Source organism: Procambarus clarkii, chromosome 17 (genome assembly GCF_040958095.1).
Source record: "Procambarus clarkii isolate CNS0578487 chromosome 17, FALCON_Pclarkii_2.0, whole genome shotgun sequence".
Classification (NCBI taxonomy): Eukaryota; Metazoa; Arthropoda; class Malacostraca; order Decapoda; family Cambaridae; genus Procambarus; species Procambarus clarkii.
The window spans coordinates 41,163,673-41,181,192 of record NC_091166.1 but is presented as its reverse complement, the minus strand read 5'-3'; the positions used below and the strand labels follow the sequence as shown (position 1 = coordinate 41,181,192).

Sequence of the window (17,520 nt, the reverse complement as noted above, 5' to 3'; positions counted from 1 at the left end):
ATTACATTTACAGAGCACCCATCTCCCATAACCCGGGCACAAGGTTCGAACCCTAGCCACAGCTGTATCATACACAGGCAAAATATTACATTCTCGATAGCACAAATAGCCTCAAATTGCACACGCTTTAACTGCTAATTACCAATGCATGTATTTCGCTTTCAAAATCATTTCTGGTTATTCTATAATTCATAGTCTGAAAACCTGGATTCCTGAAAGAGTTACATGCCTCACAGCCTATGTGGCATGAGTTACCATACAACATATGTGGAATCAGTTACATATCTTACAACATATGTGGTAGGAGTTACATACCTCACACCGGGGTCGTTGCTGTCCTGCAGTTGTTTACATGTGACGTAGGCGTGAGAGAGCGAGCAGCGGCCCTGATTGGTCGACCGAGAGTCCGTGTTTACCAATCAGTGCGATGCTGGTATGTAGATGGTCCTGCAACACAGAGTGATTTAATGAACGATCACAGGAGCATAACTCTTTGGTGCGTGTGTGTGTGTGTGTGTGTGTGCGTGTGTGTGTGTGTGTGTGTGTGTGTGTGTGTGTGTGTGTGTGTGTGTGTGTGTGTGTGTGTGTGTGTGTGTGTGTGTGTGTGTGTGTGGGTGTGTGTATTCACCTATTTGTGCTTGCGGGGGTTGAGCTTTGGCTCTTTGGTTGATTGACAGTTGTGTGCGTGTATGTGTGTGTGTATGTGTGTGTGTGTGTGTGTGTGTGTGTGTGTGTGTGTGTGTGTGTGTGTGTATGTGTGTGTGTAATTACCTAGGTTTAGTTACAGGATGAGAGCTACGCTCGTGGTGTCCCGTCTTCCCAGTGCTCATTGTCATATAACACTTTGAAACTACTGACGGTTTTGGCCTCCACCACCTTCTCAATTAGCTTGTTCCAGCCCTCTGCCACTGTTTGCAAAAGAAAAGTTTCTAATATTTTTTCGGCACCTATGATTTCTTAGCTAGAATCTGTGTCCTCTTGTTCGTGATGTTGCTGCTTTCAGAAATTCCTGTTTGTCAATGTGGTCTATTCCTGTTAGTATTTTGTAAGTGGTGATCATATCACCTTTCTTTTATCTTTTCATGCAGGTCTGCGTTCAATCCCCGATCGTCCAAGTGGTTTGGAAGTAAAGGTGAAATTGCTGGTTTTGCAAGTGTGTGGGGGTGTGCTTGTATCTTTCATGAGTGTGTAAATTTATAAAAATATTTGTTTACACACATACACAAGCACGCACACACACACACACACACACACACACACACACACACACACACACACACACACACACACACACACACACACACACAAATGAACCGTACATAGACAATGTAGACAAGGATGGATTATTTAACACGGGTGGAACACGCACAAGGGGACACAGGTGGAAGCTAATACCCAAATGAGCCACAGAGACATTAGAAAGAACTTTTTCAGTGTCAGAGTAGTTAATAAATAGAATGCACTAGGCAGTGATGTGGTGGAGGCTGACTCCATACACAGTTTCAAATGTAGAAATGATTGAGCTCGAGAAGTTTAGGAACCTGTACACCAGTAGACTGACAGTTGAGAGGCGGAACCAAAGAGCCATAGCTCAACCCCCGCAAGCACAACCAGGTGAGTAACTAGGTGAGTACACACACACACACCCCAGCCATAACAAGTCAGAAAGTTGACCCAAAACAAACCATCAAATTCCCACCATCCGTGTTGTGAGCCGAATCCTGTCAAATTCCCCAATAAAAATGACAGCCACCTGCTGCTCATTTGTAATCGTTATCAGTGCGGGTCATAGTTCGACTCCCCTCGAATGTATGGTAATGGTCGTTGAGGGAGGGGAGATGGGGGGGAAATGGGATGGCAGAATCCCAGCGCAATGGAAATTATGGGGGGAGGTATGGGGTTCTGTTTGCTTCCTTCTCTTTCTCTGTCTCTACTTCTCCTCTTCCCTCTTACCCTCCCTTCATTACCTCCTCCTTCTTCTCTACTCTCATCGCTGGAGTGTTGGTGGTAATAGTTGTAGTTGTGGTTATAGTGTGGTTGTGGTGTCGCTACTACACAAGACATTAAAAAAAAACTTTTCATATGCTAAACATATAATCTACTACACGATCTACCACATGTAATCTACCACATAATCTATCATACATATAATCTACTACATTGTAATCTGCCATACAACGCAATTTACTAAATATATGATGCAGCACATATATAATCAACCACACACACGAGGTTAGAAGTCAAAGTGGAAGTCGATGTGGAAGTCAATGAGGAAGTCAACGTGGAATTCAAAATGGAGATCAATGAGGAAGTCAATGTGGAATTCAAAGTTGAGGTCAATGAGGAAGTCAATGTGGAATTCAAAGAGGAAGTCAATGTTGAATTCAAAGTGGAAGTCAATGAGGAATTCAATGTGGAAGTCAAAACAAACCCACCTCTTGTTAGACAAGAGCAAAAGGTGTTTTGGAAGACGCTGTATGTATCCCAGAGGAGAGATACAGTGAAGTGCTCAGTTCTAGCATACATGAAACACTGGCTGTGACGTCACAAGTATACATAAGGTATAATTACACAGAGAGTAATGAGCCACGCATATACACAGACGTTAGGGGCGCTGGTGGCTGAGTGGACAGCACGCTGGATACGTAGTCCTGAGGTTCGATTCCCGGCGCCGGCGGAAACAAAAATGGACAGTTTCTTTCACCCTGATGCCCCCTGTTACCTAGCAGTAAATAGGTACCTGGGAGTTAGAGTACCAACCCATCCTCCCCCTATTAAAACACCTCCATCCCCCCAATAAAAAGGTCTTTCTACCCCCCATTAAAACACCTCCCTTCTCTCTCTCTCTCTCTCTCTCTCTCTCTCTCTCTCTCTCTCTCTCTCTCTCTCTCTCTCTCTCTCTATCTCTCTCTCTCTCTCTCCCCCACACTCATTACCACCAAATTTACAAGAGCAAAACCCATTAAATATAATTATCACACACATTTACAGTTCCCAGAGATAAACTTCACGTAGTCGCCTTCACATGTCTAAAAATATAATGGCAAGAGTAAAATTCAACTCTTATCTACACGACAGGAACGGACAATGGCGTGACAAAACGACTACTTTTATAACTAAAAAGTAATTACATAATCGATCTTGAACAAAATTGGCTTTGTGTAGCTTTTATGTAAATATGTGATAACCTATTTTTTTATAGATGAGGTCACGTGGTATCTTAATGCCTGTCATGCAAGGAGAGAGAGAGAGAGAGAGAGAGAGAGAGAGAGAGAGAGAGAGAGAGAGAGAGAGAGAGAGAGAGAGAGAGAGAGAGAGAGAGAGAGAGAGAGAGAAACAGAGATGAGAGGAAAGGGAACAGCAGAAAATCAGGGCACCCAGCCCCTCCCTGTTATAAGAAAGCAAATATGTTGTTTCAGTCCCACATAAGAATAAGAAGAGTAGTTTCAGTAATCGGTAATTACGTGTCACCGCTTTTCCAAGCGGTCGACATTCTTGAGACAATATTCTTACAACCTCTAAAGACACAGATGACCTTGTCCTCTTGCCTTGTTTGGAGCATCACTCTAAGGTATCTGGAGGTAATTTAACACGTTAACACTTGTCAACATTACCAAAGGCACAGTTAGAATGGTTAAAAAATTGATTGATTGACTGATGAAGATTAAGCCTCCCAAGAGGTGGCACGGGCATGAATAGCCAGTAGCCTATAAACCTATGGTTACAGTGTTCCTGGTGCCAGATATACAGCCAGGGATGAGGTGAAGGTAAAGCACCTCGCTTATGGTACAATAGGTCCATTGGCTCTCACCAATCTCCTATGCCTTCATTTATCACCAGCCAACTAGCATCAAATTCCACTTTACCAACTTCGAGAACACTCATAAAGACTGAATAAAACACTACAAAACGTACACAAGCATCTGAGTATGTGTATATGTGTATGCTACACTGTATACATGTATACACATCCATATATGTTGAGATATATGTGAAAACGTTACCAAGAAACACACACACAGCTTCCTGACAAGAGAGAGCAAGCTTAGCTTAGTTTCCCAACACACCCACACATCGTGTCAGCAAGGCGGACAGTTCGCCTCCTACCATAACACAGGCAATATTTCCCAATTCTATATTTTTCTTTCACTTGTACCTCTCCATCTTCTTCGTTAAAAAAAATCGATAATCAGACTACGCTCGGGTTAAAAAAAAAGCGATGGTTAGAAAAGGCACAATTACGAAACTCAAAAATGTTTCGATAGTTAAAAAAATATGTGAATTTTGAAGGTTATCTAAGATGAATAAATGTAATTGTTTTATTCCTTTCTGTTTATGGTCCTAACACAAACACACACATACACACACACACACACACACACACACACACACACACACACACACATACACACACACACACACACACACAAACACACACATACACACACACACACATACACACACACACACACACACACACACACACACACACACACACACACACACACACACACACACACACACATACACACACACACACACACACACATACACATAGTTGCAAAGTTTTAGCGTTGCAAAGAAGAAGAGTATTTCAGGGCCTAACATATATTCTCTTCTATACCAGCGAGTGACAATAGCAGAAGACAACCCCCTTACAACCTCTCTCTCTCTCTCTCTCTCTCTCTCTCTCTCTCTCTCTCTCTCTCTCTCTCCCACACCGGCAGTAACAAAATGCTTAATACCCCCATAGCATTAAACAACCCAAACCGGCTATCTTGAACCCCTCCCCCAAACAAAAAAATACACGAATTTGCAATAGTAGGTTGCAAAAGACGCTGTACAAAATATGGTTAGTAAATGACCTCGTTTAAAAGGGTATAACTCGTGTCTGGTACACGGCAAGGTTAGGATCAGAGAAGGCGCGTTGGATACTTTAGCTGGCAACAATGAGAGGATAATTTTCCCAACATTTAATCCTCCTCTCTCTCTCTCTCTCTCCTTTTGCCTCCCACTCTCTCTCTCTCTCTTTCTCTCTCCTCTTGCCTCCCACTCTCTCTCTCTCTCTCCTCTTGCCTCCCACTCTCTCTCTCCTCTTGCCTCCCACTCTCTCTCTCTCTCTCTCTCCTCTTGCCTCCCACTCTCTCTCTCTCTCTCCTCTTGCCTCCCACTCTCTCTCTCTCTCTCCTCTTGCCTCCCACTCTCTCTCTCTCTCTCTCTCTCAGCTTCCAGAGGGAAAATACGACCAACAACCCCCCCTTCCCCCAACCAGCACCAGCACCACCACCACTACCACCCTCCCCGAGGCATGAGTCAAAATACTACCCAAGGTTTACCTTACCGTTGTTGCTGGTTTAAGTTGCCATTCTTAAACCCAGACAGAGAGAGCGTGACCTCTGCTCCTGCCAGGTTTATGGTGTAGTATATACCTAGGTTTTATTGCTTCTGTTTTAAATACGCTCGGTTGCAGACGCTGCAACGTGTAAGTGTATATATATGTATATATATATATATATATATATATATATATATATATATATATATATATATATATATATATATATATATATATGGGAAGAGTCTTTATAAAATACTTAGAGCATTTCTTCTCAAGACGTTTATAATTTTCCTCTGAACACAATAGCCTAGCCCCTTCCCCCTTTGAACGAGTCCATCTATCCACCTAAATGTGTCTATCCCCCAGCTCCCTGAGCATGTGTCAGCTCCCTTCATCCAACACCCTGAAAAAAATGTAAAAATCGAGTAAAATGAAGAATTGTGATCAGGTTATTATGTGTCAGTCATCCTGGAGGAGCGAGATTGCTGGTTCCATGTTCCCTGGAACACACACACACACACTCAAACCCAGGGGCCTGCCGGCTAAGTGGACAACGCTCGGGATTCGTAGTCTTAGGGTTTCTTTCGCCCCCTGTTCACCTAACAGTAACTATAAGTACCTGGGAGTGTGACAGCTGCTACGGGCTGCTTCCTGGGTGTGTTTATGTGGGGGGGGGAAATCAGTTGATTAACAGTTGAGAGGCGGACCCAAAGAGCCAGAGCTCAACCTCCCCGCGGGCACAACTCGGTAAGTACACACACACGCACACACTGGGTATCATGGTAGCCTCTCCCACCCCCTCCGTAATTAATTCTAGCTGGGTGTAAAATATTGTGTACAAATATTTTAATTTTAGCTGGGTGTACAAATATATTATGCATTGCTTTGTTTATCACGCCTTGAAGATAAACTTTGTTGGTAAACTAAATTCGTCAATTAGAGTAAACTGCGAAAGTGCTCGCTGTTGCAATAATTATTGCTTGTTTCCATTAGTACACCGGTCAATACATTATACAACATGAATAATAACACTGGATATCAAATAGTGACATATGTTAAATACTATTAATGTGTGGATACAATTAAAAATACATTCGAAATTTACATTATTATTATTTTCTTGGTTCAAAAGATATTTGCCTGAAACTTTGACATGCTGAGATACACATCCCCACTAACAGCTTAGGTAAGTCTGTAATCGATAAAGGTAATCTGTAGCCTTAGGTAAGATAATCGATAAAGGTAATCTGTAGTCTTAAGTAAGGTAATCGATAAATTAGGACCGCCTGTAACCAAGGCCGCAATAATGGAATCTATTTTTTCTGAGGTCAATTTTTGACAGCTTCAGACCCTATATTAGGGCTCAATGATCAAGCCATATCTGCCAGTCCTACATAGTATCAGCTCTACGGCTCATGTAAACAGGTATTCAGTTTATTCAGGAAATTTAAGATTTACAGATTTTCAAATTGTGTAAATTTGGTGCATAATTTGTAATGCACGTAAAAGTATATATATATATTTGTTCCTAGTAACTAGACATATATTAACAAATAAAATTCTACCACGAATCAAGATTAGGTGATATTATGATAAATATAAAATCGATTCAAATTTGTAATTGAAGAACTATTTTTTTAAATGTATTTTTTGTTGAGGAAAAACTTTTTCTCTGTTTTTCCTAGTTATCTTACGAACTGAAACTCCTACCAATAGGAGAGCTTACCATTTCTATTTTGTCAAAAAAATTTAATTGAACTTGAAAAAAACGTAAATAATGGCTCCCAAATCCCGCCACTAACAACACCATTCTCTAACAACCATTCACCTAACCCTAATTATCTCTACACATTCACTGTGTCTAACCCTCATGAGAGAGAGAGAGAGAGAGAGAGAGAGAGAGAGAGAGAGAGAGAGAGAGAGAGAGAGAGAGAGAGAGAGAGAGAGAGAGAGAGAGAGAGAGACAGAGAGAGAGAGAGAGACAGAGAGAGAGAGAGAGACAGAGAGAGAGAGAGAGACAGAGAGAGAACAGGAAACACCCTCACCTCATCATCCCCATCTTTAACACCCCTTTCCTTCCTTACCCATGTGTTATGGCCGCCACCTTCCTCGCTTCCCCCTACCCATCCTCAAAATTATCACCCATCCACCCGCTTCCCCCTATTGCTTTATTACCATATTTCTCTATCTCTCTCTCTCCCTCTCTCTCATCTCCTTCCCCGTCGAAACTTAAATTATGAGGCTACAGTTTTAACAAAATTTTTTCTTTACCTCTCTTACGGCTCCCAAACTCCTTGCAAGATCCTCCAATTAACTCCTTGGAAGATCCTTCCAAGAAACTCCTTGGAAGATCCTTCCAAGAAACTCCTTGGAAGATCCTTCCAAGAAACTCCTTGGAAGATCCTCCAAGAAACTCCTTGGAAGATCCTTCCAAGAAACTCCTTGCAAGATCCTCCAAGAAACTCCTTGGAAGATCCTTCCAAGAAACTCCTTGCAAGATCCTCCAAGAAACTCCTTGGAAGATCCTTCCAAGAAACTCCTTGCAAGATCCTCCAAGAAACTCCTTGGAAGATCCTTCCAAGAAACTCCTTGGAAGATCCTCCAAGAAACTCCTTGGAAGATCCTTCCAAGAAACTCCTTGCAAGATCCTCCAAGAAACTCCTTGGAAGATCCTCCAAGAAACTCCTTGGAAGATCCTTCCAAGAAACTCCTTGCAAGATCCTCCAAGAAACTCCTTGGAAGATCCTCCAAGAAACTCCTTGGAAGATCCTCCAAGAAACTCCTTGGAAGATCCTCCAAGAAACTCCTTGGAAGATCCTCCAAGAAACTCCTTGGAAGATCCTCCAAGAAACTCCTTGGAAGATCCTACCAATGTCAAAACTTCACCAGAACTCTTACACGATCCAGAAAGTTTTTCCCCTTTGGAATTCGCTCCATTTTGTATCTAAATTTACATATTTATATTGGTTTATTAGCTCTAATGTTTTTAACATCAATTTCGAATTTCATCGTATTCCCTGCGTCATTATACGCAATGATATCTATATTTTATCAACGTCATTATAATAGCATTCAGTCATCATCCCTCATTGTTATTTTTCTTTATCATGTTATTCAACATCAATGGGAATGTCAACATTCATGATGAACATTCCATTCATCAGCATTATACTCATCATTTATAATTATCATTGCGTTATCTACCTGTTATGTTCCAAATCTCCTCTTCTGTTGCTAACTAATCCTATCCTGTTAATTTCTGAAACGCTAATAATAAAAATATACATTTTAATTATTAGTGTTTCTATCCATTTGCCCTGTTTTTTTTAACTCACTTTTATCCTTTTTTTAATCTCACTTTTCTCTTATTCCTTCTTTCTTCCATTCTACCTGTTTCTTTTAGCACCTGTTTTATATGAAGGTAACAGAGGAACGGAACTCTGTTATCAGAGATAAAGCCGAATACAAAATCGCAGTTGCTGTAATAGAGAGGCTTAGCCCAGTTTGCTAGTTAATTGATTTGCAGGAACTGATGTAAACAGGTGTACCGGAACTGATGTAAACAGGTAGTTACGACCCATGGACACCTTGGTCCATGTCATGGTTAATGTGGCCCTGGTTGTTTGTGAGGGCAGGTGGGGTTGTTTGTGAGTGGGTGGGGGGGTTGTTTGTGAGTGGGGAGGGGGGGTTGTTTGTGAGTGGGGGGGGGGGGGTTGTTTGTGAGTGGGGGGGGGGTGTTGGTGAGGAGGTTGTGTCTCAATCTCTCTCTCGATCGCTCGTCTTTCTCACTTATCATCCCTCACTACAAACAATCATATTGGCCCTAGTTACGATCATGGGCACTTAGGCCTCTGACGGGGGGAATTTTCTTCGGCCTACCCCGTCTGGGATTGAGATTGTCTCTCACTATCTTCCTTCTCTCGCTATCCTCCTTCTCTCTCTCTCACTATCTTTTGTCTATATTTCCGGCTCATACATATTACGCAACTTTTGGCTGATCCGAACATAAAAGTGGCTCGTAAATACTGGAAACACTGGTCATTGTAAGCTTGAATAATGTTCCATCTTTATTTATCGCCGGATATTAAGATGGTTTACCTTGATAATGTTCGGATAAGCGAGAGGCCGTCCGCACTGCGCATCATATTTTATACAGTAAATTGGCCGTGAAAAATGAACGATTATTTCATTCTTTTTCTTGTTATCGCTAGGTAATGGTGTTGAGGTGGGTGGTAGTGTGGGTGGTGGTAGTGTGGGTGGTGGTAGTGTGGGTGGTGGTGGTAGTGTGGTAGTGTGGGTGGTGGTGGTGTGGGTGGTAGTGGTGTGGGTAATAGTACTTCCCTATCAGTGACGACATGGTAATGAGGTCTAGCTCTCTAAACCCAGCCTACTGTTATCCTGTTTATCTGTGCTTCAAAAATCAGCCTGTCACACACTCAGGCAATAATAGACCTAAAATTTGGAGTTTCAATGTGACGCATTAATTAAAGACACGATAATGAATAAATCAATACTAATAAAAACAATAAAAATAATATTAAAAATAATACTAACTCTGGTCAACCTAACCTTAAAATTACCACAGCAATGCAAATCAAACCTTGCAATGAAGTCATGAGCTGATCTGTTGCAAAATTGATCACTCCCCCTAAATGACGCAACACAGAACAGTAATTATCAATACCAATTGACCCGTAAACACACACCTCTAACGAGGCTTTAAACATTAACAGATCAAACAAATTAACGACCCCATAAGCTTCCCAGATAATTACCCCACCCACGTGTACCACTTGTTACACTGAGCAGTCATTGTACCAGTCATAATGTGGACGAAATAACAGCGGTAGCCTAATTACAATGATTTTTTTGCAGTCATAGCGTGGACAAAAACCACAGCGGCTGCATTATAAGTTCTTAGGCGTTCATAATTTAGATAAAACACAGCAATTTTCTATATGAAATAATATAATTCAAAATGTTAGTTATTCATTATACATGCACAGAGTCATAGAGAACACCTCCACCAACACAACCAGCAGGCAAACCACCAACATCACCCCCACAACCACCACCACCACCATCAAAAATCACCATCAAAACAACGATTAACACCAGGACCATTACCACCTCCTCTAACACCAGCAACGCTACCAACACTACCACCAACACTACCACCACCACTACCACCATCACTGCCACCATCACTGCCACCAACACCATCACTACCACCAACACCATCACTACCACCAACACCATCACTACCACTAACACCATCACTGCCACCAACACCATCACTACCACCAACACCATCACTACCACCAACACCATCACTACCACCAACACCATCACTACCACCAACACCATCACTGCCACCAACACCATCACTACCACCAACACCATCACTACCACCAACACCATCACTACCACCAACACCATCACTGCCACCAACACCATCACTACCACCAACACCATCACTACCACCAACACCACCACTACCCCCACCACAATCACCACCACCACCACCACTACCCCCACCACAATCACCACCACCACCACCACTACCCCCACCACAATCACCATCACCACCACCACCATCATGGCGCCCACCGCAGCGATCATGATTAAACAAACCTTTAGCTTCTAAATCCCTGTTATGCTTTTATGCAAATGAGTCGTGACGGGAAAGCAGGAGTAATGAGCAAACTTCCCATCAGTATTCCTGCGCGGCTCAGCAACATAAACTCACACTACACATCTCAAAATTGGAAAAAAAAACTTATAAAGCAAGAAATGGACGAAAAAGAAATCCTGTACATGATTAACTAGAAAGCAGAAGAAAGGTAAATGAAACCCAGCTGAAAAAAATTTAAACGTTTAAGAGAATCATGAAAGGTTTCTTGGAAAAATAGGCATATAATTAAGCTTAATTAGAAAGTTATCAGTAAACTCTGATATTACAACAATTAACTAAAATTTCATGTACATATATCTTTAGAAAATAGAATGTTTGTCTACCTGTTTGTCTCTTTGAAGAAGGGCTAACGCTTGCGGCTAGTCTCACACAACTGTTAAAGATGTAATATGGAAGGCAGAAGCGTGTTAGTGTCATCACAGCAGTAGCCACTTCTAAAATTGGAGATTTGTTTTCCATAGAGTATACTTACTTACTCCCGCGCATATGGCCCTGTATGACTAACCATCCTGCGAGATTGCAGCCTTTTAGTATCAATATTACCTTATTCACTCTTGTATTCATGATATCCTCATAATGCACCCAGAGTCTGCCAGTGTAGACTACTCATCACGTGCCTCTGTATGACTAACCTGTGTCATGGGGATTTTTTTAGCGTCACGTAGCTAGCTTTTTGACACACTGTACTCCCCTTCATATAGTCTAGGACAGCTGCACTAATGCAGATGTACCTAAATGTGTTAATAAAAAAAATTACCTGCGCATTATTATAGTTTACCTGTGTATACTCTCGCGGTTTCCTCGGTAATGATGGATACGGATACATCCGGATAACGCAAAGATTCAGGTTACCGGAATTCGGATAACAAGAGCTCTTAAGAGTAATGCATTTTCTGAGGGGGAAGAGGTTAGGAGAGGAGGGAGATTAGGGGAGAGGGAAGGAATGGGGGAGAGTGGGAGGGAGAACGATGGAGAGGGCGAGAAAAGATAAATGGGAGGTAGAAGAGAAGCCAAGAAGGAAGAAGAATGAAAGAGAGAAGGGTGAAGAAGGAAGAGAAAAAGGGAGAAGGGAGGAAAGATACCCAACAGTAAACCAGGAAAAAATCAACTGTATGGACAAAATCAACTGTATGGACAAAATCAACTGTATGGACAAAATCAACTGTATGGACAAAATCAACTGTATGGACAAAATCAACTGTATGGACAAAATCAACTGTATGGACAAAATCAACTGTATGGACAAAATCAACTGTATGGACAAAATCAACAAGCCAGGAGAAAGGCAAACCAGAAGAAACTATACAAACAAAACCAAACAAACCTACAGAAAACAAGGACAAATCAACAAACAGCCAGACTATGGACAACAGAATACCAGGAGAAACTCAGCAAATCCAGGAGAAAGTAGAGAGTAATAGGACAGACTATAATGTCTATAATACCACCCAACACAACATGTTGGATCCGCAGTGCTCCAAGCGCTCTATAACAGCCGAAGGAATTACTTCTTTACATAAACACCTGAGGGACGACGACGCGGTAATCACTGGACGACAAACAACAATTAACGACACGGTAAACGAGCACACCTCGTGGAATGGTCCTCAACACTTGGGGTGAAACGCCAAACATATCAGCTTGTACCAACCTGTCCTAGACCCAAGTCCATTCCATCCAGCGGTCGACCCCACAGACGCATCCATAAATTTTGACATGCTGTTCATTCAAAACGGGAATTTTCTCAAATATAAATTAATATTATAATATATTAGCAGATTGTGAATAAATAGGCATAGGTTAGGTTAGGTGTTTAGGTTCTGTTGGCGATAATTTGTATTTGTAGTACGTGGGTGAAGCATTTATATCGTTGTGGTTCGAACAAAATTCGTCAGCGAAGCACTTGTTCCGGAAGTGTTCGAACGTCATCAGTTGCGAGTCGTGTGTAAACCGTTTATCATTTATAAACAGGGGGTTTGGCGGGTGCATGGAATGGACTTTGGGTCGCTGTTTGGAGGACGGGCTGGGCAGTGAAGGTGGAAAGTATTCTTTTGGGTTCAGCCAGAACACGTACAAGGCAGTAGTACAGACAGTACAACTAAGGCGGGAACCAGAGGCCAGATTCACGAAGCAGTTACGCAAGCACTTAAGAACTTGTGCATCTTTTATCAATCTTTGGCGGCTTTGTTTACAAATATTAAACAGTTAATAAGCTCCGAAGCACCAGGAGGCTGTTTATAACAATAACAACAGTTGATTGGCAAGTTTTCATGCTTGTAAACTGTTTAATAAATGTAACCAAAGCCGTCAAAGACTGAGGAAAGATGTACACGTTCGTAAGTACTTGCGTAACTGCTTCGAGAATCTGGCCCCTGTACTTCAGGCTTCCTCACCCCCCCTACCCAGAGACAGGGCCACCCCCCCCCCCCCCATCAAGGAACTTAACCAATCACAGCCGCGCTTTCCTCCCTCCCTCAGTCTAAATAAGATTCACTTTTATAATACAAACAAAAAAAATCTCCCCCATCAATAATTCAATTTTAAGTATCATTTATATCCCGCCTAAACACCATATTACCATTCTCAACCGAAAAACCCAAATGCATTAAATCTTGTCGTATCCGAATGCCATCCGGATATTAAATGGCGACTACCGGACATCGCGCACCCTCACACAATTCAATTTATCAAACATTCACTGTATAATTTAACATTCACTCTAGTATTTAAATTTGAATATCTTCCTTTTAGATTCGAGTTTGATTTCAACTACAATCGCACTGTATTTATCTTAACAGTAGACGATATAATGACTAACTACGCGTTCCTAATTGGTTATTTGCTGGATTAATTACTCAATATGTATATCAAGTTTCATTCAGAGATTAATTAATGTTTCTGATCAAAGATTTAATTTTGAAAGTTGAGATAAATATGCATACCTGCATGTATGGTTATACATATATGTATTGTATTTGTATGTACATGCATTTATTGGAATCTATATACACAGTAGTTACTTATACATGTATTTCATATATAAATAAACAAATGTTTAAATGCCAGCACACTTAGACATACAGAAACGATTACGTATACATAAAACACACACAATACAGCATGTATAACAAAAGCCTAATGATCATTATCGCTTCACTTACTCCTTTCTATAAAACGTATACATGCTAGTTAGCATTGTAAATATGTGGCCATGTCTGTGGTAGAAAAAATAATAATAAAAAAATCCTTTCTATACATCTGTGGAACGCGAACCAAAGAATAGTTATATAAAAAAAAATTCAATTTTCTGTGCTCCATTTAGTAGTTTATTCAGTGATTGTTTTGACTGTGTCATACAGAGTGGGTCAGAAATTCTCTTCTTCTCTCGTAATATTCAATGGTAAAAAATTAAGCCCTAATATTGACGTTAGCTATGCGTCGATGGGTTAGGTAGGTCGCTTGGGTTCGTACGTTTCCGGTTAGGTACAACAGCTGTATTTTTTACGGAGTGAAGAAATGAAAGAATCATTAGCTAATTAAAATCATTAGTTAAGGATTATATCTCGTTATTCGGGGGAATAAGCAGTACCAAACCTATTTAAATATGTCTAAGATGATGGCCAAACTTTAAAATAATTTTAGCAATGTAACATATTAAAAATTAACTTACACATTAATGCGCACTTAGACCGTAATCCTTCCTCTTGACCGCGGTCGCGCGCACTGAAGCAATGAGCTGGTGAGAGTGATATATATATAACTATTACCTACGAGTTCTTAATTATGTTGCCATGAGTGCTATTATATTTCCCTGTCCCTAGAGTTGAAAATGATATCTGTAAACCGTTATCACTGAAACTCTTGACAGGCGCTGAGGCAGCACATGAAAATCTCCACTTCCGAGCGCTCACTTGGAGTTAGCCAATAATAAGTCAGAGTTAGAGGGTTTCTGGCTCCTGATTGGTCCCTCTGCTGGCGTCTGGCTCCGAACTAGCTGTGACGCGATTGGGAAAATATTAAACCCTACCAAACACCTCACAGCTAACTAGTTACTGTGTGTATAGTCGCAAAACTGAAGGGTCTATACACCTTGAGGTATACCTCACTTCCTGGAGTGTATGCACACCAAAGTGTATATACTTAATGCTTGCTCAGAAATACCCTACCACAGTTGATAGGCTTTAATAAGCCTCCCGAAGTTGATAGGCCTTAATAAGCCTCCCGAAATTGATAGGCCTTAACAATCCTCAAGCTGTTGATATGACCTTAAGCCTAACACTAAGCCCTAATATCTACACTATTCCAGATATAAATAAATTGTTGAATTTATAATGTGCTAAAACCCAATACATTATTCTCGTAGTTTTATACGCATTCATTTAGTAAATTTTATGCTAAATTGGGATAAAATAAAGATATTTTTAAATGAGTTGGACGAAATGATTTGTCGAAATTTCCAACCCATATGGCCTTAGCAGGTAAATTAAGTCTGAGCTTAATATCCCCGAATTTAAAACCAATTTTGGAGTAATTGTGTCTCTTATCAGGCCTTCAGCAAGCCAATTTTGGTACCAATTCTCGCCAATTTTGCTGTAATTATAGACTGGATTTTAATCACATCGGGTCTCTACTATAACCCCCCCCCCCCCTAACAATTGCACACCCCCTTTCAGGCCTCAAGCATTCCCCCTTCCCCCCCCCCCATAATTTAACCCCCCCTCCCCTCCTCTTCCAGTTCTCTTTCCTCTTAACTCTCGCCTCTCCCTTCTCCCCATCTTACCCTCCCCATCTATTTAAATCCTCCCATCAATCTGTCATCAGAGGATCACACACGTTCATTTTTCAGATAATATTTTTAATTAATATTTTCGAGAGTAAAGCAATAGTTTTGAGTACTTTGTGTCTTGCTTTGCATCTCCCTTTGACCTGACTGCACCCCGGCCGGCAGTGCAGTGGGTTCAGAACCCAATAACCCCCGGGGTTCGATCCCCCAACGGGTTATATATTCGGTTCAGGGTGTAGGCGTTTGGGCAGTGTTTCCTTAATGCATCTGTTCGCCAAGGCAGAAAATGGGTTACCTGCGAGTTGGGGAACTTGTGTTGGATCCCTTGAAGTGAAGGTTAGCAGTCGATCTAAGGGGGGTAGTGGGAGACTTTACAACTGATGTCTCTGTTCACCTAGAAGTAATTAAATAGGTTCTTGGGAGTTAGGCAACTATTGTGGGTCCACACAGACACAGGCAAGCCAAGCACAAATATGTCCACCCACACACACACATATAATAATAATCATTTTTATTATTATTATTATTATTATTATTATTAATAAAGATCATGGGCTGGAAATAAATATGAAGCCTCTTACTACATTAATCGTTTCTGTCAATAATTTCAATTCACTCACCAGCCTTTTCTCCTTTATTTGTCTCAACCAGTTTCCTCCTCTCTCAACCCTCTCTACCCTCTGCTCTCACTACTCCCTTTATTGTTACCGCCCTCACTCTTCTCTTTCATTCATTCGCCTTTCTTCCTTCTTCTGTCTCCCTTTTTTTCTGTCTCCTTTTTCTTCTCTGTCTCCTTTTCTCATGTCTTCGTTTCCTCGGTATGTGTGTCTCCAACTCTGTTTCTTTGGCTTAAGTCATTCCCCTCCTTTCTCATTCCCTCCTCTCTTTCTTGTGCTTCATCCCTCCTTCTTTCCATATCTTTCCTTCCTTCTCTTCCTTCACCTCACCTATCTTCCTCTCTCCCTCACTTTCTTGCTATTTCACTTCCAGGATGACAAACAAAGCCTGAGCCTCAATCCTATTCAAAGATGATTGAAAACCCGAATTGAAATTGATGAGCAGAATTCGCTTCGGAGTCTCCTTTGTCTCTTGGGCGCAAGATAATTGCTGGATTGAGGGTTGGAGGAATGCGGTTGTTAGCTTAAGACATGTGATTGTTGATTGAAGATATGCAGTTGTTGGTTGATGCCATGCGGGTGTTTAAAAAATGAAACTTGATTGACAGTTGATATGTGGGTGATGGGGAGAGGTCACAGTCGATAGATTGAGGGGATTGAAAGACGTATCGTCACCCCAAATTGAGAATGGAAATTGCAAGTACATAAAGAAATTGAAGAATAATTCAATCCATAGAAAACACACATATTTAATCATTTGAAATTGATGGATTTAGTGCTGGTGTTAGCGAGGTCTAATCAACTCTCCTCTCCAACACCCTGGTAACCACCTGATTGGTTGAGGATCTCGGTTGAATGACCCAGATAGCTGGCTAGATATCTTCTATCTTTACGCACAATCAACCTCTGTAATTGAGGAATTGATGGCCCGCCGGCCGCGATTGATGATGGCTGATGAAGCGAGGAGCAGCATAATGGATTGATGACATTGATGAAGAGCCTATGGGGGAGCAGAAGGAGGAGGAGGAGGAGGAGGTGGAAGAGGAAGAGAAAGGAGAGAATAAATAGAACGAAAGATAAAAATTAA

General features: G+C 41.3%; 1 protein-coding gene and 1 long non-coding RNA gene across 12 annotated transcripts in view; one reads left to right on the top strand and one right to left on the bottom strand.

The window, feature by feature from the left end:
• LOC138365529 (uncharacterized) overlaps positions 1–17,520 on the bottom strand; it is a 560,302-nt gene that overhangs the window by 309,393 nt on the left and 233,389 nt on the right. For 4 of the 5 annotated variants that reach the window (XR_011228887.1, XR_011228891.1, XR_011228889.1 and 1 more), the window contains one exon: positions 316–447. This is a non-coding gene — a long non-coding RNA (uncharacterized lncRNA). Of the gene's footprint in view, positions 1–315; positions 448–14,703; positions 14,719–17,520 lie in introns of those variants that run through there. The other variant, XR_011228890.1, reaches the window with a different exon arrangement.
• The window catches only part of LOC123772470 (zwei Ig domain protein zig-8), a 327,791-nt gene that overhangs the window by 126,935 nt on the left and 183,336 nt on the right, over positions 1–17,520 (top strand). The gene's annotated exons all lie outside the window — the stretch shown is intronic.